Consider the following 13,214-nt stretch of genomic DNA (forward strand, 5'->3'; position numbering starts at 1 on the left):
TGTACGAGCTTCACCCTCAATCAGAATGGATCCACACTAACCCTGGAGTTCAGATCTGGAGGAATATTGGTGGCTGCTCAAACCAGTGTCAATCACTTATAGGCTGCCATAGAAGAGATCACCCACAAGCAAAGAAGACAGTAATACCAGATTCAATTCAGAAAGACAAAGCAACTCCAATCCTTAACTATATTCCTCTTACTGATTCCATCACAATTCACAAATACAAATTACAAATAGTTTCCTCTATCTGCCTGACTAAGACTTGCAAGATAACCATAGCTTGCTTTAAACCACAATCCTCGTGGGATTGACACTGACTCGCTCAAGTGTTACTTGGATGATCCAATGCACTTGCTGGTACAGCTGTACGAAGGTGTGGGGATTCGTGCACCAAGTTTTTGGCGCCATTTTTATTTTGTTTGAGTCTTTTATTTTTATTTTCTTCTTCTTCTATATTTTTGAAAAAAAAATCAAAAAGATTTTTCAAAGATTTTCTTTTCTTTTTTTAATCTTTGTTCTTAGTTTGAGCCTTTTTGTTTTTGTTCTTGGTAATTTTTTATTTCTTTGAGTCTTTCTTTCTAAAAATTTTTCAAAAATCTTTTCTTTGGTTAAAATTTGTGTCAATTTTTAAGTTTGGTGTCTTCTTGTGTTTTTTTTTTTAATTTTTCAAAAATTTATGTTTGGTTTTCTAAAAGTTTTAAGTTTGATGTTTTTTACATGTTCTTGTGTTCTTTGAATTTCTTAAGTCTTGTTCTTGGTGTTCTTTTTAATCTTCAAAGTGTTCATGTGTTTCTTTTTGTTTTGATCTTAAAATTTTTTAAGTTTGGTGTCCCTTGGTGTTTTTCTTTAAATTTTCGCATAATAGAGTGTATATCTAAAAATTTTAAGTTTTGTATCTTTTATTTTTCTCTTTCCTCGTTAAATTCAAAAATAAAAAATATCTTTTCATATCTTTTAAGCTAATTTTCGAAAATTTTAAAATAAAAATTCAGATTTTAATTTCAAAATTTTTATCTTATCTTATCTTAGTTTTCAAATTTCAAAAATCAAATATTTTCAAAATAAAAAATCTTATTTTTTTCAAAATCTTATCTTTTTCAAATTTCAAAATTCAAACTTTAAAATCAAATCTTTTTCAAAATCAAATTTCAAAATCTTATCTTTTTAAAATCTTTTTAAAATCTTTTTTGTTTCTTATCTTATCTTTTCTAATCTCAAATTTTAAAATTAAATCTTTCTTAAATTTTTTTAATTTCTTTACTTATCTTTCTAATTTCAAATTTTTAAATTCAAATCTTTTCTTATTTTATCTTTTATCTTATTTTATTTTCAAATCCTTTCTTAATTAATCTTCTCTCTCTTCTTTTTCAAAACTTCCTAACTAACTCTTCTCTCTTAATTTTCAAAAATTCCTTCTTCTTCTCTCTCTTCTATTTTCGAAAATCAATAACTAATTTTCAATTCCTTTTTAAATTATTACCTTAATTTTTGAAAATAATTAATAAATAAAATAAAAATAAAAATATTTTAATTCTTATTTATCTTTTCTATTTCTAATTCTTCTTATTTCTACTTCAATTTATTCGAACTCCTCTTCCCCTATTTTCAAAGTATTCTACTTCTTCTATCTTCTTCTTCTTTCTTCACATCTCATTGGGAGTTCTTTGCCATTTGGCACAAAAAGCTTCCTTCCTGTCTTTCTTTTCTTCTTTTCTTGTTTATGACTAGGAACAGGGATAAAGAACTCCTCTTTGATCTTGATCCTGAACCTGAAAGGACTCTGAAGAAAAGCTTACAACAAGCTAGAGCACAACACTCTAAAAGAAACCTTTCAGAAAATTTTGAACAAGAAAAAGAGGACATGGCCGAACCTGAAGGTGATGCCAGAAAGGTTCTTGGTGACTTCACCATGCCTACCTTTGACTTTTATGGTAGAAGTATCTTTGTACCTACCATTGGAGCTAACAATTTTGAGCTTAAGCCTCAGTTAGTTTCTCTTCTACAACAAAACTGCAAGTTTCATGGACTTCCAATGGAAGATCCACATCAGTTCTTAGCTGAATTCTTGCAGATCTGTGATACTGTAAAGACTAATGGAATAAATCCCAAAGTCTACAAGCTTATGCTCTTTTCCTTTGCTGTAAGAGACAGAGCTAAGATATGGTTGGATTCTCAACCAGAAGAGAGCTTAGACTCTTAGGAAAAGCTGGTTAATGCTTTTCTGGCTAAATTCTTTCCCTCTCAAAGGATGAATCCCTCTATGAAGCTTGGAAAAGATACAAGCAATTAATCAGGAGATGTCCTCCTGACATGCTCTCAGAGTGGTCTATCATAGGCGTGTTCTATGATGGTCTGTCTGAGATGTCCAAAATTTCATTGGACAGCTCTGTAGGTGGATCACTCCACCTAAAGAAAACACCTGCAGAAGCAAGAGAACTCATTGAGATGGTTGCAAATAACCAATTCATGTATACTTTTGAAAGAAATCCTGTAAACCATGGGACCTCTCGGAAGAAAAGAGTTCTTGAAGTTGACACTGTGAATGTGATATTGGCTCAGAACAAAATCTTGACCCAACAAGTCAATATGATCTCTCAGCATTTGACTGAAATTCAAACTGCAGCTGGCAGTACTCCAGAAGCTTTTTCTGAAATAGAAGCTTATGATCCTAATCAACCCACCATGGAGGAGGTGAATTACATGGGAGAACCCTATCGAAACACCTACAATTCTTCATGGAGGAATCATCCTAACCTTTCATGGAAGGATCAACAGAAGCCTCAGCAAGGCTTCAACAACAATCAAGGTGGTAGGAACCAGAATAGGTTTAACAACAGACCACTATTCCCATCTTTTCAAGGGAATATGGAAACCTCTAAGCATAGCCTTTCTGACTTAGTCACTCTGGTTTCCAGCCTCTCTAAGACCACTCATAGTTTCATTAATGAAACAAGGTCCTCCATTAGAAATTTGGGGGTACAAGTTGGTCAACTGAGCAAGAGAATCGTGAGACTCCTCCTGAAACTCTCCAGTAACACTGAGATGAATCCAAGAGAAGAGTGCAAGGCCATAGCCATAGAGGTAGAGGTCAAATCTGGAGAAATTGGAAAGGCATTGAATGCCAGTGAAGAAGGTTTCACTGGGCGTTCAACTCCCAATCTGGCAACAAGCCTGGCGCTGAACGCCAGTGAGGAACCCCTTACTGGGCGTTCAACGCCCATTCTGGCAGCAGAATTGAACGCTAGCCAAAGAGCACTGGCTGAGCGTTCAACGCCTAAACAGGTAGGCATTCTGGCATTGAATGCCAGTGAGGAATCCCTCACTAGGAGTTCAACGCCCAACCAGCCAGGAATTCTGGCGCTGAACACCAGTGAGGAACCCCTCACTAGGCATTCAACTCCCACACACCCAGGGAAGCTAGCGTTGAACGCCAGCAAGGATACTCCTGCTGGCATTCAATGCCCAAAAGGATAGAAGAACTGGCATTTAATGCCAGTAAGAGTGCACATCATGGGTGTTCAACGCCCAAAGAGCTAATAGAGCTGGCGTTGAACGCCAGTAAAAGCACACCCTCTGAGTGTTTAATACCCACTCAAGACATCTCTATCCCAGAACTAAAGGAAACTAAGGCTCATATAAAGACCATAGAGGTTCCTTTGAATGCACTCCTGCAGTGCATAAGTTCTGATGAATACTCATCCTCTGATGAGGATGAAGACACTAGGGAAGAACAAGTTGCTCGATACCTAGGGGCTCTCATGAAGCTGAATGCCAAGCTCTTTGGTACAAAGCATTTGGAGGATGAGCCTCCACTGCTTACCAAAGAACTCCATACTTTGGCCCAGCAGAAGCTACCTCAGAAGCTTTCAGATCTTGGACGTTTCCTGATTCCTTGTACCATAGGCACCATAACCTTTGAGAAGACTCTATGTGACCTAGGGTCAAGTATAGACCTCATGTCACTCTCTGTAATGAAGAAGTTGAGAATCCTTGAGGTGCAAGCTGCAAACATCTCATTAGAGATGTCAGACAAGACAATGAAGAAGCTATATGTCTTAGTAGAGGATGTCTTGGTAAAAGTTGAAAACCACTACATCCCTGCAAACTTCATAGTCTTGGATATTGGAGAGGATGAGGATGACTATGTCATCCTTGAAAGACCTTTCCTAGCCACTGCCAATGCTATCATTGATGTGGCTAAGGGAGAACTGACTCTACAACTAGGGGAGAACCACATTTTATACGTTTTTTGATATTATTTTCACATAATTTTTAGTATATTTTGTTTAGTTTTTATTATATTTTTATAGATTTTAGTGTTAAATTTATATTTTTGGATTCTACTTTGAATTTTTGTGTTTTTATGCAATTTCAGGTAATTTCTGGCTGAAATTGAGGAGTTGGAGCGAAAGTCTGACTCAGAGACAGAGAAAGCACTGCAGATGCTGTCCGGATCTGATCTCCTTGCACTCGGAAGAGGTTTTCTGGAGCTACAAAAATCCAAATCGAGCATTCTCAATGGATATGGAAAGTTAACTTTCAAAGCTTTCCAGCAATTTATAATATTCCATATTTTACTTCAGATTATAAGGCCCAAACCTGGCGTCCAACGCCAGCCTCCTGCCCCCTTTTTGGCGTCCAGCGCCCAAGGAGTAGTGACCAGTATCCAAACACCCAAAGAGGACCCTATAGACAGTGTTCAATGCCCTAGAGACCTCATAGCACGTGGATCTCATCAAAGCTCAGCCCAAACACTCACCAAGTGGGCCCCAGAAGTGGATTTTAGCATTAAAAAGACTGTTTTACCCTTACTAGTCATTTGTTTAGTATTTAAGGGATTAGATTTATGTTATTCAGACCTCTTTTACAGACCTTTACACCATATTCGAGTTTTACATTGTATTTTTTTTTCAGTATAAGTTTCTAAACCTCTTAGGTTGAGGGGAGGAGCCTTGCTAAGTCCTATGAATTAATAAAAGTATTACTGTTTCTCTTCGATCCTTGTGTGATTAATTCTAAGATGTATATTCGTTCTTCAACATGGTGAATAGGATGACCAGTGACAGTCATCTCTTTTTATCATACTAGGACTGCGTGCCTGACAATCACCCGTGTCTACTTGGGTTCGTGCGAATACTTTAGTGGAAAGCATTGAACCGATAGCTTGATTATACATCTCTCAGACGGCTAATCCACGACTTCGTTAGGAACTTCTCGAGATACTAGTTCAGCCAATTTATGGGGAGATTAGGGTCTCTGTGGTAGAGACTAGAACCCAAAGATGCAGCATTCTCTGATCCGGAAGATCTGACCTTGTCTGTGGCGTTTTGAGTAGGATCATTAAGGAGAATAGACTGTACGAGCTTCACCCTCAATCAGAATGGATCCACACTAACCTTGGGGTTCAGATCTGGAGGAGTATTGGTGGCTGCTCAAACCAACGTCAATCACTTACAGCCTACCATAGAAGAGATCACTCACATGCAAAGAAGATAATAATACCAGAGTCAATTCAGAAAGACAAAGCAACTCCAATCCTTAACTATATTCCTCTTACTGATTCTATCCCAATTCACAAATACAAATTACGAATAGTTTTCTCTATTTTCCTGATTAAGACCTGCAAGATAACCATAGCTTGCTTCAAACCACAATCCTCATGGGATCGACCCTGACTCGCTCAGGTATTACTTGGACGACCCAGTGCACTTGCTGGTACAGCTGTACGAAGGTGTGGAGATTCGTGTACCAGGGCCACCAACTCGTGATTGGATGGTGTTGAGCATTCCTTATGCGAGATCTAAGGACTCCTTCAAGAGGCGCTTAAGATGAAGCGCATTGAACCCAATCTGGAAGGAGAAGGTAGCTCGATGCATGTACTTCAAACTCAAAGGAACATGGGTGCTCCATAGCCACTGACTTGTCCTCTTAAAATCGAGCTTCTGCTCTTCGATGGTGATAAAGTTGAAGAATGAGTGTTCAAGAGACCAAGGAGTACTTCGAGTAGTACTCAGTTCTCGTCGATATGAGGGCACATATGCTATCCTTTCACCTTACTGGCGCTGCTTACTCGTGGTACCGTTGGATCGTCAATAATAACATTGCTCATACGTGGGAATCCTTCCTTGATGCACTGAAGGTGCAATTTGGACAAAACTAATTTTATGATCCAAAGACAGTCCTTAAAGAATTGAAACAGAACAATAGCGTGGCTAATTACCAGAGCCAATTTGAGAAACTTTCGAATCAGATTACCGGGCTCAGTGAAGAGTGGTTGACCTCCCTCATTGTCGTGGGATTGCAAGATTATCTCAAGTGCGAATTACTGCTAGCGAAACATTCCTCCTACAGTACTGCAATGTCTTTAGCTAAGCTCCACGAACAAAAATCTGCAACCACAAATCCAAACCACAAACGATATCCAAACAATAATCAATCATCCACTTCATTCCATTCTACTCATTTATCTATCTCTAGTAAAACACAGCCACCCAAATTCAATTTTAACCCCACCCCATTCACCACCCCATCCTCCTCAAATAATACTACCCCTAACCACTCCAACAGCTCTCATACTCTACCCTATAAGAAGTTATCAACCGCCAAAATCAAACAAAAAAAGGAGAAAGGTATTTGTTAATACTGTGAAGAGAAGTGGTCCCCAGGCCACCGATGTAAAACTTTCTGCTATTTGCTAATAGACCAGAAGGAAATGCAGAAAATTCTTAAAGAGTCAAAACCAAAAGTGATCCCTATGCCTGAGGCAGAGAATCCCAGTGTAATTGTCCCTGTCTAGCCTGAGATCAACTTCAATGCCATGGTTGGGCAATACCAACCTACTACATTCAGACTTAAAGGAATGTACAAGGGGTAGGCAGTGATGGTTTTGATTGATAGTGGTAGCACTTATAACTTTATGAAGGCCAGTGTTACTGAGAAATTAAATCTGTCAGTGCAACAAACTACACCACTACAAATTCTAGTTGGCAATGGTGATGTCATTGGGTGCAAAGCTTATTGTGTGGATGTTCCATTAGTGATACAAGGGTACCAGTTCTCAGTCAACACCTTTATTTTGGAGCTACAGGGGACCGATATCATGCTACGTGTGCAATAATTGATGGGCCTAGGTTATGTTACTACTCATTATGGCTTACTCACCATGCAGTTTGTTGTCAATGGTGTTGAGGTGCAATTACAGGGCGAGTGGTTACTACATAGTAAGCTTATTAGTAACAAAATGCTCTAGAAGATGGTGTCATCTAATGTGGTGACTACTTTATTCCACTTGAAGCTAGCAGATTAAGAGGAAACAACCAAGACACTATCGGCAGGAGTACAGGATGTGCTATCCAAGCATGAGGCGATATTTAAAGAACCCTCTCACTTACCACCACATAGGGATATAGACCATAATATTCAATTGGTTCCAGGCTCCTAACCACTGAATGTTTGGCCCTATAAGTACTCCCATTTTCATAAAGAAGAGATGGAGAGATTGGTTCGGGAGATGCTCGAAGTGGGGATTATCTGCAAGAGTCAAAGCTCCTTCTCAAGCCCGGTGCTCCTTGTCAAGAAAAAAGATGGGGGTTGGCATTTTTGTGTCGATTACCAGGCTTTAAATTCTATCATTATCAAGGATAAATTCCCTATTTCCACTATTAAGGAGATTCTTAACAAACTCTTCAGGGTGAAATTCTTCCCTAAAATTGATCTACGTTCCGGCTACCACCAAATACGCATGCAAGAAGAAGCTATTCCCATGATTGCATTTCACACTCACCAAGGACATTATGAGTTTGTTGTGATACCCTTCGGCCTTACTAATGCTCCTTCAACTTTCCAAGCGACCATGAACAAAATTTTTCAGCCCTACCTCTGTTGCATTTTTTTTATGATATCTTGGTCTACAGTAAGTCTTGGGTGGAACATCTACATCACTTGGACATAATTCTCAGACTCCTAGTAATGCATCATCTATTCGCCAAGCATTCAAAGTGTTTATTTGGTCAGACTCAAGTAGAGTACCTCGGCCATATTGCAGGAGCTAAAGATGTGATGGTGGACCCAGCCAAAATTGCAGCTATTCAAGCTTGGCCCAAGCTAGCAACCCTCAAGCAGCTGCGGGGTTTCTTGGGGTTAATTGATTACTACTGAAAGTTCGTTGCTCGATATGCTCATATAGCACACTCTCTCACGAAATTCCTTAAGAAGATTAATTTTCACTGAGGACTAGCAGCAGATTTGGCGTTTGCCGATCTCAAGGCTGCCATGATTCATACGCCAGTTTTGGCCTTGCCAAACTTCTCACACCCATTTTGTGTTGAAACCGATGCTTCACATACAGACATAGGTGTGGTATTGTCCCAAGAAGGCCACCCTCTTACCTATTTCAGCAAGAAGTTGACTCCTAAGTTGATGCTAACATCAACCTACATTAGGGAGCTCTTCGCCATTACACAGGTGGTTGCTAAATGGTGCCATTACTTGTTGGGACGATGTTTTATCATTAAAATTGACCATCAAAGCCTTAAAGAGTTGATGAACTAGGTCATTCTAACTCCAGACCAACAGTACTGCTTGGCTAAATTAATGTGTTATGACTTTGAGATTCAATTCCGGCCAGGGAAGCTCAACCAAGTTGCAGATGCCCTTTCACGTTACCCAGACTCTCTCCCTTCTCCTGAACTCAATGCTTTCTCTATGGTTCTCCTTCTTTCAATCTATCAAGGAAGCAAATGAGCACTGCCCAGATATGGTGGCACTGCACTAGCAATTTCAGGCAGGTGCTTTGGGCTCAGATTACATAGTTTATGATGGCTTATTATTATACCAGAACTAGATTTGGGTCCCTGACTTTCAGGGCATGTGGGAGCTCCTACTCCATGAATTTCACACATCTGTGCGTGGGGGATATGGAGGCTTACTCAAAACTTATAAGTCCTTGAGTGATTTGTTCTTTTGGCCGGGAATGCAAACCAATACTCACTGCTTCATTGAGCGCTGCCAGGATTGTCAGGTTACTAAGTACATAACTATTAAGCCCCAAGGCTTGCTACAACCCCTTTCTATTTCCCACAGACCTGGAACGATCTCTCATTAAACTTTATCAATCAGTTACCCAAATCTGTTGGCTACGCTATGATTTTAGGGGTTGTGGATCGCTTTAGCAAGGTCGGACACTTTGCACCTTTGAAGCCAGGTTTTTCAGCAAAGGATACCACTCAGGCTTTCACCGATTACATGGTGCGTTTGCACGCCTACCCTACGACTATGGTCTCAGATCGGGACCCCATTTTCATGAGTAGCTTTTGGAGGAGCTTATTCAAAATTAGAGTTACTAAGCTCCACTTTAGTACTGCTTTCACCCGCAAAATAATGGCTAAACCAAGGTGGTCAATCGGACCTTAGAACAATTTCTTAGGGTGTTTACTCATTCGCACCCATCTCAGTGGGCTTCTTTCCTGATGCGGGCAGAATTTTGCTATAATACCTCTCATCACTCCATCTTTAACATGTTTACTCATGAGGCCCTCTATGGCTTTGCGGCGTGCACCCCGCCAGGGTACACTCAAGGGGAAACCATGGTGGTCGCTGTTGAGGACTTACTTCAAGTTCGACAAGCACTAGATAAGGAGCTTCGCCATACCCTTCAGTTGGCACAAAACAAGATGCGAGCGCAGGCTGATTGGCACCATCGTGACAAGCAATTTAATGTTGAGGATTGGATTCTCTTGAAGATATTGTAGAGAGTGGGGAAGGTTGCTTACCATTTGGCATTGCCGAAGACTTGTGCACTTCACCCTGTCTTCCACGTCTCTGTGCTGAAGCACTTCGTTGGCGCGCCCCCTCTACCCGCATTGGGGACTGTGCCCCTATCCTCTTCTCTCTGTCCACTATCTGTTGCAATCGTGGGGAAACGGACTGCGACTACTCCTGCTGGCTCTTGCATTCAAGTCTTTGTTGATTAGGAAGGGACATCTCGAGATGAGACCACATGGGAGGATGTCGAGGAGCTAAAAGAGCTATTTCTCGAAATTGACCTTGAACACAAGGTCATTTTGGATGGTGGGATACTTGATAGATTTGAACCGGGTCTTGAACCAGAGCCAATGGAACAAACTTCTGAACCAAAGATAGATAGGAAAAGTGGACTTGCTGATAACTCCACCAGGCCCATTCACACCAAGAAATAGCCCATATGGATGAAGGACTACGTGGTACTATAAGCTGAGAAGCAACGATGCAAAACTTTGGAGAAGTTAGTTACATAAAATTGGGTATATAAATTGCAGTAACACAGTATTAGGAGTATGGAAGTTTTATGAGAGTTTTCTCATTATGAGTGTGATGAGTTTGGAAAACTCTAAATTTAATTTGATGATGAACAAATATTATTAATTTAATTAAATTACAAAATTGTCAATTTGATTTTGATTCACATGTATTGATTGATAATTTTGTTTGTGCAGATTTTATTGGGTCGAAAAGAAAAGAAAAGATCTTAAGCCCAATAAAATCAAATTTCAGCCTTGTGCAATATTGTCATATGAATGTTGGCGGAAGTGTTTTATTTGTTGGGCCAGTCTGAATCATTATTGCTGCAAGCCCAATACACTTGTAAACATTCAGCTTTGTTCAAAATTTGTTATATTAAGTGGCTGAAGCAATTTGTGGTTAAATGGGCCAGAATAATGTTGAACGAAGCCCAAAACTAAATTTCTAGCTAGAAGCAAGCTTGCATGGTCCGAAACCATTAAGAAGGCAAAGTTTCATTGCTTCCAACGGATCCTACTTTCATCATGGGATGGATTTCAAATTCATTTAACTTAAATTAAACTTACATTGGAAACATGAGAGAGAGTTAGCTATTGATTTGATAGATATCATCAATGCTACACACTACCTAATGCAAGGGAAGTGGAAATTTAATTTACTTTATCAAAATCCATTAGTTAGTGTCCAAATTTCTCTCTCTTCTCTTTTTCATCTTGCTTGTTGTCATTACACAGCAACTATGGAAGAAACTTTGAGCCACCGAAAAGAAGAAAGTGCAAGCAACAAGACCATCACAATGATGGCAAGAAAAAAAACAAAAAGTATGTTGTGGCTGAGATTCTCATCACTTATGGTAAGATTTGGTGAAGAGATCTTGGCTTCTCCATACCCAAAAATGGATGAAGAAGATTTCGGTCAGTAGAAGAAGATCCTTGGAGGGATGGCTTGTCTCTGATTTTGCTCAACCACCATAAGAGGTAGCTACAGTGGCTACGTGATGGAGGAGGCAGAAGTTGGAGCAGATGAAGCTATCATCATCATGAAGCATCAAGGGCCAGGAGTCCATCTTGGAGAGCAAGGCAAGGATGGAGAGCTCGAATTGATGAAGATTGGAGACCAAGGAAGGACTAGAGGTAATTGCATGTTGGGTTTTGCATTAGTTATCTCTTCTCTCTCTCTGGTCGAACCGGTTTGCATGAAGAAGAAGAAGATTAGATTGGTTTGTTTGGTTTCAACTGTGGAGGCTTCTCCCTATAAGTAAGGGTGAACAGCTAGGGCTTGAGGCAATGAGTGAGAGTGTAAAGCGTAGGGTTCTCATAGCTACCTAAGCTAACAAAAGTTCTTCTCCTTCAATGTTTTTCATTTTGTAATTTTCTGTTTAATTTTGTTTGTCTTGAGTCTCATGGAAAAAGGTAAATAGTGAGGTTTGTAAGAAAAAGCCATAGAGTGGAAAAAGACAGAGTATACAAAATTAAAAGAAAAAGCCATAGATGTCCTTCGAGGTCCTTTGTACATCTGTGTTGTGTTTCATGATTCTGTGGGAATCCCCTTGCAAGTTGTGTTAGTACTTAGCAGTTGAAAGCTTGGCAGTGACCAAGTCAAGTTCAGGATTGGGGTTTAGATTCTGGACTTGTCCCGGATAGGATGGGTAGTTCCTAGGGAGAATTAGTGTTTGTAATCAAGAATGATTATAGTGAAATTTCATCATTGTTGTGATGGAGACTGGAGGTAGGCTGTCTTGCACTTAGCAGCTGAACCAGGATATATCTTGGTGTAATTCTCTTTCTTCTACTCTATTTTCTATTTTTGCTGCCCAGGAGATAAAACTAAAAAATATCTCGTGCCGGGTGACGAGATAAAAAGAAAAGTCTCGTGGCTGGGTATGAGACAAAAATAAAAAAGTCTCTTGATGTTGTTTCAAAGATCAGCAAGTGTTATCAAGTGAAAAAGGGGCTAAGATTCAACCCCCCTTCTCTTAGCCACTGAAAACTATCAATTGGTATCAGAGCTTGGTCTCAAAGAGATCAAGCTTTGCAGCTTGGAGAAAAGATCTAGATGGCAGAAAATAGTGGCTCAACTCTGGTGTCCTACAATCTGACAGAAGAACAGTCAAGCAACAGACCTCCTCTTTTCAATGGAAAAAATTACACCTATTGGAAGGAGAGAATGAAGATCTTAGTGCAAGAAGTGGACTACCGACTCTGGAAAACTATCTTGGAAGGTCCTCAGTTTCCAACCACTACAAGTGCTGAAGGAGTATCTCACCTAAACCAGAAGCAAGCTGGACCGAAGATGACAGAAAGAAGGTGGAGCTCAATGCCAAGGCTATCAACTTGCTCAACTGTGCTATCAGATTTGAGGAGTACCGACGGGTATCACGATGCACAACGACAAAGGAAATATGGGATAAACTTCAAATCACTCATGAAGGAACCACCATAGTAAAGAAGACAAGGATAGACATGTTGAACAGAGAATATGAAATGTTCTCAATGAAGGAAGGAGAATCAATAGATGAAATGTTTGAAAGATTCAACATCATCATTGTTGGCTTGGATGCTATGGGAATTACGTATCCTAATTCTGTGCTTGTGAGGAGAGTTTTAAGATGTCTTACTAAAGAGTGGGAAACAAAAGCTTTAATCATATCTGAGAGTAGTGGTCTAGATTCCATGACATATGATGACTTGAGAGGAAACCTACTTGCTTTTGAAAACACTTATTTAAAAAAGGATTAAAAAAAGAAAGGAATTGCTTTTACATCTGTTACTAACCCCCTGGATGATGAATCTAGTGATAATTCCTCTGAAAATGAATTTGTGTTGTTTGCCAAAAAATTCAGGAAAATGGTGAAGTTCAAGGAGAGAAGCAAGGGAAGCAGCTGTAGGAAACAAAGGAAAGATCTCAGCAAGGTGACATGCTACAACTGTAAG

The sequence above is a fragment of the Arachis hypogaea genome, chromosome 11 (genome assembly GCF_003086295.3).
Source record: "Arachis hypogaea cultivar Tifrunner chromosome 11, arahy.Tifrunner.gnm2.J5K5, whole genome shotgun sequence".
Classification (NCBI taxonomy): domain Eukaryota; kingdom Viridiplantae; phylum Streptophyta; class Magnoliopsida; order Fabales; family Fabaceae; genus Arachis; species Arachis hypogaea.